Raw genomic sequence first — 13,093 nt, forward strand, 5'->3', positions numbered from 1 at the left:
TTTCATTTATCAATTTTTATGAAACGTTATATGTTTCTACCTGAACTATGCGCACGGCCAGTTTCCGAGCGTTAGGAGCTTCATAACAGAAGTTAGCAAAAGCCGCTTTTTATTCTCCCAGCGCTGGACTTAGAAAATATTTCACTCTCACCACCTTATACATGGTGGGAGAGACACTGAACCCTTATACTGGGTTCTGTGGGTTTGAGCATATACCGGGGAACCCTTGATTGTGATTTATCCCCCTGTCCCGTCTTACTGTTCTGGTCTGTGCTGAAGCAGGGAGACCTGGCGGTGAGGCGCCTAACTGCTTCCAAGGGAGGATTTTGTCCGGTGCTCTGTGTCTTTGTGTCCCAGGAATCTGGTACGATTCCTGGGTACATTTTCGGGGAAACTAGCAACTCTGGTCACCTTCTAACCAAACACACCCTGACAAAATTTTTACCGTAAAATCCCCCCTGAAACTCACGCCCTGTGAATCTCCACTGGTTGGCACTTCTGGAACAGTAAAACATACAGAAATCTTTTATTACAATACAGTTCACATACCATAACTGGGTTGACGAGCTGACACTTCAAACTCCCCAATATGACTCAGGGGTACCCAGCCGGGCATAATACCTTTATTATTTGCCTCGGTACCCCCTCACCGTCACAGGCTGCTCATATGTATGCTGTCCCGAGGAGAATAAAGCTCCCAGATAAGGATCCAAGTGATGTTACTGAATATTGTTGGTCTGGTCTAGTTTAGCTAGCCAGCCAGGTAGATAAACATAACTTGTGTTTACTTAGTTCCCCTAACAGGGATAGGTTTTTGGTTTATGTTTTGTTTTACTTAAAGGGACAGAGAACCCATTGTTTTGTTATATTTTTGGGCAAATAAAACCACCAGCATATTATTTCACCGGAAGAATTGTGTTGCCTCCTCACTAACCACAGTCCTCCTGCCACAAGTGGTGTCAAAAGTGGGATGCCTAACACCCTGTAAAAGGGATGTAGCTGCACATTATGACTGGTGGATCCTGCGCGGACTGGTACTGTCAGTATGGAGGCTAAGTGGCTAAGACCAGAATCATATAGCCCAACCAGGATCCTTGAGATGGTGGTGTTGGACCGCTTATTCGAGCATTACCCAAGGACCTCCAGACATTGGGTGGGAAAAAGAGATCCCCTCACTTATGATGGCATGGTAGGTGCAGTGAAACATTTTCTAGTCACCTGTGAACTGTCACGCTCCACGTTCTCTCGCACAAGCCAAAATCAGTGGCCCAACACGAACAGTAGAAGCCAGGGCTGGAACAAGGACCTGCGACTGGCCACACGGTTTGAGGGAGTGGAATAAAACCTGGATAAGGACAGAAACTCTAAATCTCTGAAATGATTTCAAGACCGAACTGGGCCAATTGTTTGTTTTGAGTGTGGGGAGGCGGGAGATATTAAGGCCCTAATTTGTCTGAAAAAAATAGATTGTGCATATGACTCTGTGAGGTCAGAGTTCGGTGGAGTGGCATTTGTGACCCGTGGAGAAAAATACCCACAACTTCCTCATCACTGTGATTTTAAATGGTAAACCAATCTCCGTCTTGGTAGACTCAGGGAGTGATATTAACTTGGTATCAGGGAAGTTGGTTAAGCATCTCCAGTTACGCCAGGGGGAGAAGCTGCAGGTATTATATGTGCAAGGGTGTACGCTTCAGTGCACCACGATGATAGAAGTAAAAATCGAGGGGAAAGTCATCTAAACACCGGCAGCAATTGTACCAAAGTTACCCCAATCCCTAGCGTTAGGTTGTAAATTTCCTGGTTTTGACACCCTGATCAGAGGATGACTCACCTTAAACAATCCTACTCCGGATGAGGTTTTTCCTTTTACAGACCCTGAATTTGTCTCTGAAGTGTCAAAAACCCTTAAATCAAAACGAGGACCCCACCCCAGTTAGCACTGTTACTACTCCTAACAGAGGGAGAACAGAGGATGAGGAGTTGTCAGAGACAGGGCTTTGTTGACACTCTTACCCATAGATGTAACCAGCCAAACTCCAGAAGAGGAAGGTTTTGGATGTCTAGAACTTTCCCCAAGTAATTTTGGTAGGGAACAGTTGAAAAATGGGTTTAGCCAAGCAGTAGAAGTTAATAGGGTCCTGGTAGAAGGAACAACCAAGGACTCCTATCCCTATTTTTTTGTATTAAAATGATTGGTTGTACCATGTGAGCCAAGGAGAGGGCCAAGAAATAGAAACATTTCTACTACCCAGTTCATTAGTAAGGAAGGTCCTAGAGCTAGCACACTCTCACTTATTGGGGGTCATCTTGGAGTAGAGAAAACACAGAAAAGAATCCTAAAAAGATTTTACTAGCCAGGAATATATAATGCAGTAAAAGGGTTCTGTGCCTCCTGCCCCGAGTGTCAGTTGACAACTCCCCGACCAAGCCTGAGGGCCCCGTTAATTCCTATGCCAATTATTGAGATTCCATTTGATAGGATTGCTATGGATATAGTGGGTCCCTTGAGAGAAATCTGCCAAGGGTCATCAATACATTCTAGTAATTCTAGATTATGCCATTCGCTATCCAGAGGTGTAATACGTAGTACGTAATACTTCCGCCAAAACTATAGCTAAGGAATTGTTCCAAGTATTCTCCCAACTCGGGATACCGAAGGAAATTTTAACAGATCAGGGCACCCCGTTTATGTCTAAACTTATGCGAGATTTATGCGTAGAGCTAAAAAATAAAGTCCCTAAGAACCTCTTTTTACCATCCGCAAACAGACGGACTGGTAGAAAGATTTAATAAAATTCTTAGATAATGTTGAGGAAGGTGGTTGATAGTGATGGGAAGAACTGGGACACCTTGTTTCCTTATCTCTTGTTTGCTATCTGAGAAGTACCACAGGCCTCTACAGGGTTTTCCCCATTTGAACTCCTTTATGGGAGATGCCCAAGAGGGATTCTAGATAGCCTCAAAGAAGAGTGGGAGCAACAAGCTGTTCCAGGGAAGAATGCCATCCAATTTGTAGAAGATTTTAAAGAATGCATTGCACATGTTACTCCCATAGTCAGACCTTTTCAGACTCCTTGAGAAAGTGCTGTAGAAGCGTGAAACTAGTGGGAGTGCTTTTCCCCTGTTTTGTTATGTATTTTTGTTTTATGTAGCTTAATAAATTAATTTTATTTTTCATCCACCTGGTGAGTTGCTGAGTTCTTTTGCATAGTTTTTTGCATAGTCTCATCGTCCAGCCCATCCTACGTTGATCTCCAACATTTAGAAGAGGCACAGAGGGCCCAACAGAACCTTTACAGGGAGGAGGAGTGGCTCAGTGAGTAAAATACACTGACTGGCACTGAGTTTGAACCAGGGGAGCCCGGTGTTGGCTCCTTGTGAACTTGGGCAAGTCACTTTATCTCCCTGTGCCTCAGGCACCAAAAAAAAAAACCTGTGCCTGCAAAATGTCTCTGTAAAGCACTACGTATAACTAGCAGCGCTATACAAGAACATGCTATTATTATATTATTATTATTATTTACAACGGGAAAGCTACGGTTCGCAGCTTCCGACCAGGGGACCGAGTAATGGTGCCTGTTCCCACAGCCGTAAGCTGTTATCACATTGGCAAGGGCCATAGGAAGTTCTAGAACAGGTCGGCCCAGTGAACTATAACATTCGACAGCCAGATTGGAAAAAGGTAGAGCAAATCTATCACATAAAACTGTTAAAATCCTGGAAGGATAGAGCGGTATGTCTGACGGTGGTAGCTAACAAATCCAGGAATGTGGTTAGTTTGAATATCGGCAGAACTCACTCCTGAACAATAAGGGGAAGCTTTAGAATTGATAAATAAGAACCGAGATGTATTTTCCAGTGTACCAGGGAAAACTAGGGTGGTTTCCCATGATATTGTCACCAAGCCGAGAATAGACGTTAAGATAAGACCTTACAGGATCCCAGAAGCCATAAGAGGGACTATGCAGTCAGAGGTAAAGAAGATGCTAGACCTAGGGGTAATTGAGGAGTCCCATAGTCAATGGTCCAGCCCTATTGTCTTGGTACCTAAGCCTGATGGGTCAATACGGTTTTGTAATGACTTTAGAAAAGTCAATGAAGTCTCGAAGTTTGACGCCTATCCTATGCCCCGGATAGACGAGTTAATTGAGAGGTTGGCGAGGGCCCGTTTTCTAACCACTTTAGATCTAACAAAGGGTTATTGACAAATCCCATTAACAGAGTCCGCAAAAGAGAAAAACGCCTTCTCCACACCTGATGGCCTCTTCCAGTATACTGTTTTACCATTTGGCCTTCATGGGATGAATAAATAGTTACAGCCGCTCTCGAACTATGCTTCAGCGTACTTCGATGATGTGGTAATTCATAGTCCAGATTGGGACTCACATCTACAAAAGGTTGAGGCAATGTTGAGAACCTTTCGGGAAGCGGGTCTTACAGCCAACCAAGCTAAATGTTCAGTCGGCTTGGCAGAGTCAAAATATCTGGGCTATGTAGTGGGAAGGGGGACTGTAAAACCCCAGCTCAATAAATTAGATCCCATTGAGAATTGGTCCCTTGCCATTAAAAAAAAAAAAAAAAAGGTTAGGACATTTCTAGCCATTGTAGGTTACTACAGGCGATTTATTATTTTGCAACCCAGACTGCACAGCTTTCAGATTTAGTAAAAACAAGGGCACCCGATGTACTAAATGGAGCAGTGGTGCGGAGACCGCATTTTTTGACCTACGTACAGCGCTCTGTAGTCACCCAGTCGGTAGCCCTGGATTTTACAAAATACTTTTTTCTGCAAATGGACGCCTCCGAAGTAGGTGTTGGAGCAGTCCTGTTCCAGTTTGTATGAGTTGAGGAACACCCTGTCTTGTATTTAAGTCGCAAATTGTGTCCCCGCGGACAAAGGTATGCCACGGTAGAAAAAGAATGTTTGGCCGTAAAGTGAGCACAAGACTTTAAAATATTACCTATTAGGCAGGTTGTTTACGCTCATTACAGAACATGTACCATTACAGTGGATGCATACAGTAGAAATAAAGAAAAGAACTATAGAGTTACCCGCTGGTTTCTATCATTAAAACCCTTCAATTTCACAGTGCAGCATTGGCCAGGCATACTGCATGGTAACGCGGATGCACTTTCTAGGGTGCACAGTCTCGGTGCACGGGCCGCTCCAATCAGTAATGTTATGCTGGGGAAGGAGATATGTGACAGAGTCATGCACTCTGTATACATTAGTAGGAGGTGACAGTATGCCTGCTTTCCAGTATGCGAGGAGTTAACCCCACTGATTAGACAGTCCACCGGTGATTCTAATTAAGTAAGCTCACCTGCTTTCAAATGAGGAAGAGGAAATGTCTCTGGGGCAGCAGTCTCCCTCAGACACTGAGAGAGGACAGAGGAGAGCTGAAAGACAGACACAAGCTGCTCATATTTATGCTGTCCTCAGGGGACACAAAGCAGAAAAAGCATAGGTTCTCTCTTGTCACTTTAAGTTTATTGCCACCAGGTGAAGATGGACAGACGGTCAAGTCATTACCGGACCTGGAACTATCCCAGAATCCTAACCCGGTGGGAGGGATATGGACTACAAACCGCCGGTTGAGCAAAGACTCTACTGGAGGAGGATCTCAAGCGACATGAAGCGAGCATAGCTACAACTGCTGATGCAGGGGCAACCATTTCGGCCAGGGTCCTGGAGGATCTTCCAGCCCTGGAGAAAGTGGAGGCAGCAGGAGGAGAATGGGGGAGCAGAGGATCCAGAGGGTGAGCGTGAACCACAGAGTGCAGCCGTAGTAGTCCCAATTGCTACCTGTCTCTTTGCCACAGGACTTACCTCTCTCCTCACCATTTGGGGAGAGGGGATCCCCTTTGAGCAGAGGTTGCAGCTTCTCAAGGTGTGCAGCCCTCAAGACTCCGGCTGGACCCTGACCAACCTCCCCTGCCATAGGTGTCACACTACAGATTCAGAAAGTTTGTAGACGGCACGGACGACATTGAAAGATTTCTCAAGGTGTTTGAGGATCTTGTATTGTGGTTGTCGCCACTATGGATGGGGATAGCCCTGAAGACCTTCCAGGGGATACCATCAGTGGACAGCAATGACTACCAACATATGAGGCTTTGTTACTGTGCCAGTATGCCCTCACTCCAGAGGCATACCGTGACATTTTCAGGTCTAGGGACAAGACTGGCCGGGAAATACACATGCTATTTGCCTCCCCACTAATCCAGCATGGCACTCAGTGGGTGGAAGGATGTAAAGCCACCAAGTACCACAGCTTACTGGACTTAAAGTTCAAGGAGCAGTTTTAACAGCAGGGTAAGGGATTGGGTGTTCGACCGAAAGCCAGCCGCTTGCCGGGATGCAGCCAGCCTGGATGATGAGTAGGTCACCAGCCGTGCGCTGTCGGGCAGGAAAGTGTCTGCCCAAAATGGAGGCACTCTGGCTCGGGCACACAAGGGCACTGAATCCAACAACGGCACTCCACATTGAAAGCCAAAAGCAGCTGCAGAGGGGATGGGACGTGAAGGGGTACCCAGACCAGTAAATAAAGGTATTATGCCCGGCTGGGTGCTCCTGAGTCATATTGCAAAATGTGAAGTGTCAACTCTGCAGCCCTGGCTGCAAGCCTGTAAATGCATTATTGTGTAGAAAGCCAGTGCATCAAAAAAAACAGTCCTGTTTGGCATAATAAACTGAGGTTTAGGATAAACTCCTTCAATGTAAGCATATAGCATAACGAAGCCCTAATAGGGTTATGGGACTAGTACCTAATGCCAGCGGCACCATAAATAAATAGTAGAGACCAACGTCCCATATATCAGAGAAAAAAGGGGTACAGCGACCCACAAAGTGAACTCACTCGGTTTCTCCTGGAGTATCCAAACTCAGAATCTTCATAGGCGTGCAATCTCCCAGGTGATGGCGGGAACAAGTAGAAAAATAAGGCAGTGCACTGCCCAAAGTAACAGAAGGAGGCTCACGGTTTTAAGCAACAAAAAATAGATTTATTACTTAAAAAGTGGACAAAAGGGCCCCAGCAGGGGTCCACCAACTAGTTTCAGGCAAAAATGCCCTTTATCAAGGTGTACAGAACAACCCAAAAAAAAACAATTTATAATACAGCACTGATCATGCTATCACATGACGTCATGACCAATCAGAAAGCAGCACCTATTAGATGTGTCACATCAATAAACTAAACTTTATTAGACCTCACATGTCTGCAAATACAAGACAATGAGTATGAGCAAACAGGTTGTGTGCTCTGATTGGTGCACTGACTTCTGGAACAATTGTAACTTTATTAAACTGACATTTAAAAACATCCATGACAACAAAAAAGGGGCTTCTTAAACCTTAGTGCAAAGATAAAAAACAACAAAATATAAAGAACAGACATTCTACATAAGGACTAACATTAATAATAAACTTAAAAAAAGAATATTAATAACAATTACAACTTAAAATTAAAAACATAAACATATGTATAGAGTGCTATTAATCAAAATTGTGAGAGAGATAATAATACATTAACTCCCATGAGGAATTTGAACTATGTCCTAGATGGCATGAATATTAAAAATTGACAAATATAGCACAGTTGCACACAGAACATTTGCAAGACCAGGAGGGCACAAAATAGATTCATACATAATTGTTAAATGTTACTTAATCATTTATCCCCTCTTTCCTTTAAGATTATTAAGCACATAGACCAGAAATTAACCCTAAAATAAAAAAAGAAGGGAAGAAACCCCTAAGTATGGAATCAATAATGGTCATATGTGATCTTAGGTTTATCCAAAGGGAAGGGGGAAAGGTCAACATTTGAAAACTCCAAAAAACAATAAATATTGAATGTGAAAAGATTAGGTATATGTTAATTTCACAAAGCAGGGACATGATGATTTCAAAAGACCAATATTCTATTACAGAATATTATTTACTTGAGGAAAATCAGAAAATGTATATAACAGAAGATAACATATTTTTATCAAGTTTTTAGGGATTTTCTAGGAAGGTTCCCTAGTAGACATTTGGCAGATATTTCAACACTTAATTAGCAAGATTTTTTAGAAAAAGCATATAGTTAGCAAGATTTTTAGCAAATTTTATAACCAATCTCTCAAACATTTTTGGCAAATTTTTGGCCAATTTTTCTAGCAGGATTAATAATAGAATTTTTAGCAAAATTTTTAGCAGAATTTTTTTTAGCAAAGATTTTTAACAAGATTTTTAACAAGGTTTTTAGCAAGATTTTTAGCAAAAATTAGAGGAAATGTCCCAGGTCCCAATCTGTATTAAGTCCAAATGGAACCTGGGTTTTCAAAGTAAATATCCAAAAGGCCTCTCTCTGATCAAGCCTCTTGGTACGATTACCACCTCTCTCATGACACAAAACTGACTCAATCCCACAAACATTGAGTAATCTACTATCTCCCTGTGGGCAGTGGGTACAGTGTAGTGGAACCGGATGATTGAGATCTTTTTTCTTAATGAGCCTCACATGCTCCATAATGCGTATTTTGAGACTCCGTGTAGTACGGCCCACGTACTGTTTCCCACACCCACAGGTGAGAAGGTAGATCACAAAAGTAGTCTTACAATTGATAAAACTGCGTATATTGAAAATTTCCTTAGTACATGTACTCTGAAAGGTTTTGGTTGGGGATAACTGAGCGCAAATTTTACATGAACCACATCTATATGAGCCTATGGTTATAGGGTTCCTATTGTATGAGTGACCTGAGAACAAACTGGGGGAGAGTGAATTAGATATAGTTTTGGCCATTTTGAAAACCAGTTTGGGTTTATGTGGGAGACTATGTCCCAAGACAGGATCAAGGAGCAAAATGCTCCAATGTTTTTCCAGTATTTGTCTAACTTCTTGTGCCTGTCGACTAAACTGAGTAATAAATAAAGGGCTGTCTAGTTGCGATGTCTTTTTTGGTTTTCTTTTTAACAATTCGCTCCTTTCCATAATTTCAACTTCTCCCCTGGCTTAAACTAAGCTACATTGTATGAGTGCGGTCACAGTTATGGATTAGTTCTGAGTATCGCAACCACGATTACCACATCGTTATACTACGTTACATTGTATGAGTGCGGTCGCAGTTATGAATTAGTTCCAAGTATAGCAACACTGTTTCACTGCTAAACCGCCAAGCGAAAAAAGGGTTTTAAACGCCAGCCGCTTTCTCACACAGCGCAGATGCAGGGAGCTAACTTAGGTTAGGAGTATACCAGCGCTGTGAAATTTGGTGTGAATGCTGCTAGGGTCCCAGCAGTAAAGCAGTTATGTTTTCCGTGTTATTCACTTTTATATAAAATCCCCCTCTTTTGGTGTATTAAAATAATAAAGAGCAAGGGCATTTACATTCAAGCAGGCGGAGCAGCAGAACCACTTGGTTCACAAGTACTGTGATTCCCAGAGGTATGGCCAGCCATTCCGGCCAGTGAGTCATGCATAAACTTAAGTCAGGACTTAAAAAGGTACCGATACTTTAAAGTGTTAAGTGAAGGGAAGTAAATGTAAACTGGTTTTCCTGCCAAATGTCCAGATGTCCAGGGACCGGCAGCCAACATGTCACCAGGGAAGTGGGCTTGGTTAGGTATGCTAAGCGGCTCAGGTGCGAAGTTGGCGCATGACCGTAGCATACCTTGAAGCCTCTGCCTGGCTCCATGAAGTATGGGCGAACCTTGCCAATATGTTGGATGCATTGTTCCAACACAGGGATTGGCAGCACATTATACTGATAGGACTTTGGTGCTTTAAAAAGTTTGTGCAGCCAATCAGCATTGGTTCCATCATGTAATGAGATACATCGTGCATTCCAAAGACTAGTCCATCGTAACATAGGATTGTACCCCGCTTCAAGAGTTCGTTGGAACTAAGGATTTGAGAACGAATCCTGCAAAGATAGAACGAAAAGATTACCTTTGGTTGAGTAAGAGTGGTTGCAGGCAGCGCCACTAGCCAAAAACTGTTACGCGAGATTTTACTTCGGTGAAGTTCGTCCCAGAAACATTTTATTTCATTTTGCCCCATCCCTGTAATTGTTTATTTATGTTATTTTGTAAATCAAGCTGTGTGTGTTTCTCGTGTAAATAAATCACAATTTATTTTATCTCACATTTTGCTCAATCAAAGGATCCGGGTAATTTTGTGTTAAAAGCATTGGTCTCCTGTGAAAGGGGAGTACACCCAAGTCTGCAAAATGCAGGCATGAGAAGTGGTGCAACCAATGCAATCAAACTGGGCACATAAGGCCAGATTTTCCAGGGCGGCACTGTTCAAGCGAACCCCTTCAGGGGCAATGTACTCCAGCTGCGAAGCCAGTCATCGCCATGAGACTTGAACACACAGAGGAGCAGCGTGCAGCTGTCCACCAAGTCCAGCAGCGGACCAAGACGGAGATTTCTACCCCTTCTGCAAATGGCACAGCAGAGGCGGCAGAAGGGCATCAGATTGCAACTGTCGAGTTGCAGTCCAACGATGGGAGAAGGAATCATTTGTGGCCAGTGACCATCGGAGCTCTCCATACAGCCAGCCTGCTTGACTCCAGTGCCACTGTTACTCTGGTGAGACCTGATATGGTCAATACAGGGGATCCGCTCTCGGAAAAAGGGATGCATGTCACCATGCCTGATGGGGGACCTGGGTCAATCCAGGTCACCCGAGTGTTCCTTGACTGGGGAGCCGGTCGAGGTATGAGAGATTTGGGTGTTTTGCCTGTGTTGGATACTGAGGTGCTATTTGGCAACGACCTAGGGCACCTCATCTGCTCATTTGCGGAGGAGGATGCTCCAGTTGCATCCATCACAAGGAGCAAGAGCAGGGCACTTGCCCAAGTAGGGGAGTCTTTGGTACCCCTTCCTCTGAGGATCTCGGCATCCCCCTGAGTTTGGGACCAACAGCTCCAGAGGTCTCTATAGAGACCAGGCAGGTAAGCCAGGCAGAGTTGAGACAATGTACTGACCCTCCTTCCAACTTACCTGTTTCATCATCACCTGACTTAGTGACTGAGGGAGAGTGGCCGGAGCTGGGGCATAGTTCAGAGCGGCAGTGCGATCCGATCACGACTTAGAGGGCATGAGACTCCGGGTGTCCGAGTCTGCCTCTGAGAATGGGTCGGACTGATATCTGTGTGTGAGGACTCTGGGATCGCGGCACCCGTGCCCGGGTTCCTCCTCACCTTCATTAAACCCCGCTGCCGTGGCGCGCGCACCTCGCCGGCATCACTACCTCCGGCGGCTCTGGGGGTTCCCCGCCGTCCTCTGCGTTCTCGCGCTCCTGCGGGATAATCCCTCCCTCATGCGGCTGCTACCGTTTACGAGCGCGCACCCATCTCTGTTACAGAGCACACGCAGGACTCTCTTAATTTATTCACTACTCCTGCAGTGAGGCTCCGCCCCCAACACACACACAAGGATCAATCATGCATAAAGACTGCTCACCTGTATCCTCCTTTGGACAGCCTATCCAGGACAGCTCCATGCATTCCTACAGGCCTGCCCCCTCTTCCTATTGGTCAGCCACGCTTTATATTGTCTGTCCTGCCTTTCATTCATTGCTCTACATAGTTTTCACTAGGATCACTACTCTGGCGTTCTCTCTCTCTATTCACTCAGGTTACGACTTGGCTTAGCGGACGTCCTTCTCTGGCTCTCGACCCCCTGCTTGGACAACGACCTTCCGGAATTCTCCAATCCCTGACCTTGGCTAACGGCAACGACGACGGCACTTCTACACCGGTACTGGCAAGTATTGCTAGCTAACGTCATCTGGCCTGGCAACGCCTAATCACCACACTCCGGACACGCTCCTTTTGCTGCGGGTGCGTGACTATATACGTTCCTCACCTCAGTAGAAGGGACGGGTCTGGTCTGCGGGCAGCACCGGCATAACACTGTGGCACCGTGAGCTCTTGTATAGGGAGCAAGCCCCTAGCGCTCCAGACAGATTGTGGACAGGTAAAAGACAGTTAGTGGTACCCAGGGAGTATAGGCAGCAGTTACTGCAGGTACCCCACTCCATTCCACTAGAAGGGCATCAGGAGATCACTCACACTAGAGCCCGGCTATTGCAGTGTTTCTACTGGCCAGGGACATGCAGGGCAGTGGCAGACTTTTGAAGGTCCTGTGATGCCTGCCAGAAAGTAGGCAAGGCAGGTAACCATGTGAAAGCTCCATTGAACCCACAACCGGTAATTGGGGAACCCTTTCAGAGAGTAACTTTGGACATAATGGGACCTCTGAAGATCCCTAGCTGGATCGGTAAGCACTACATACTCATGGTGGTGGATTTTGCCACCCGGTACCCTGAGGCAGTAGCACTAGCCAACATTGAGGCTAGCACAGTGGCAAAGGCATTGATAGTGATTTTCTCTAGAGTATGATTTCCTAGTAAGATTCTTACTGACCAAGGGTCGCAATTCATGTCTGAATTGCTTCACTGTCTCTGTGATTCGTGCAGGGTGAAGCACCAGCGCACGACCCCTTACCACCCCCAGACAAGGACTAGGTGAGCGGTTCAATGGTACCCAGAAGCAGATGCTTCGGGCATTTATAGAGGCTGAAGGAAATGACTGGGAGACTCATCTGCAGCATTTGCTGTTTGCATACCGAGAGGTACCGCAAGAGTCCACTGACTTCTCATCCTTCAAGCTTCTATATGGCCTCAGGGTCCGGAGACCGCTTGACCTATTGCATGAAGGATGGGAAGGGGAGACCACTGCTATTGATGCTTCTGTGCTTCAGTATGTAGTGGATCTCAGGTTAGACTGGTTAGAAATGCATATGGGGTTTGCACAGGCTAACCTCAGGGAGGCTCAGACCAAGCAGAAGATTTGGTATAACCAACATGACCATAGCAGAGAGTTCATCCCTTGGCAGCAAGTTCTTGTTTTGAAGCCCACTCGGCAGAACAAACTGATGGCTGCCTGGGCTGGCCCATATACGGTACTCCGGCGGATGAACGGGTGCAACTATGTTGTACAGCTAGATGGAGAGACAGGGAGACATAAGACATATCATATCAATATGTTGAAGGTGTATTTTCAGAGTGTGGCATCAGTGATGGCTATCTGT

This window comes from Ascaphus truei, chromosome 1, assembly GCF_040206685.1.
Source record: "Ascaphus truei isolate aAscTru1 chromosome 1, aAscTru1.hap1, whole genome shotgun sequence".
NCBI classification, from domain to species: Eukaryota; Metazoa; Chordata; class Amphibia; order Anura; family Ascaphidae; genus Ascaphus; species Ascaphus truei.